This window comes from Arachis hypogaea, chromosome 5 (genome assembly GCF_003086295.3).
Source record: "Arachis hypogaea cultivar Tifrunner chromosome 5, arahy.Tifrunner.gnm2.J5K5, whole genome shotgun sequence".
NCBI classification, from domain to species: domain Eukaryota; kingdom Viridiplantae; phylum Streptophyta; class Magnoliopsida; order Fabales; family Fabaceae; genus Arachis; species Arachis hypogaea.
Window position 1 is genome coordinate 84,159,337 of NC_092040.1, and position 910 is coordinate 84,160,246.

Here is a 910-nt window from a genome sequence, read left to right on the forward strand (position 1 = left end):
ATGGCTGGTGGTTTGACTTCCTTGGCGCGTTTGAAGGCAGCGATCGATCGGGAGGAGGGGTCGTCGGCCTCTCCTACTAACCATGCCTCCAACCCCGCTGCGGATTCCCAAGCTGTTTCTCAGGAGGTGGTTTCATCGGGAGTGAGGGTTAGTGCTCGGGCTTCACCTGGTCCTGTGAGCTCGCCTGAAGTTGTTGTGGTGACAGCTGCCGAGGCTTCTTGGAAAAGAAAGAGGCTTGAGGAACCTAGTAGTGAGACCTTTGGGGAAGAGGGTGTTGTGCCTACTGTGATGGACCGCCATTTTGATGCTTCGAGGTTCATAGATCAGCACTTGATGCCTGGAACGGAGCCATTTTTTGATGAGTGTGATGTTTCGTTCCAAGCTAAGTTGGTGTATCGTGCCCTCCTTCGGTCTGCTGTTATCGTTCGGAAGGTTGCACCCGTGATGGCTCAGGTCGGTCTGTTGGACAAGAAGCTCCGTCATTCTCAGGCTGAGGTGGCTAATTTGAAAGAGGAATTTGAAGCTGCCGAGGTGGCGAAGGAGAAGGCGGTGACGTCTTTCGAGGAAGCTGGGGTGGAGATTCTCCGCCTTTCCGAGGTCGAGACTTCTCTTCTTTCTCAGCTGAGTGCGGAGCGGCAACGGGCTTCCGATGCGGGTTCTCAAGCTGCCGTAATTCTTGGCGAGCTGGAGGTTTTGAAGGCCGGAGTTGCTGCTCTAAAGAAGGAGAAGGCGAAGTTGTTGGTTGACGCGAAGGGAGCTATTGTGGCCATCGAGGAAACGATGAGGGCTCAAGCTTCGGTGCTGGCCCCGGGTGCGGACGTGTCGGTAATGGGGGCTTTCAAGACCGTCTGTGATGGCCAGATTGTTGACCTTGCATAGTTTTATTATTACTTGTTTATTTTGGTTTGTT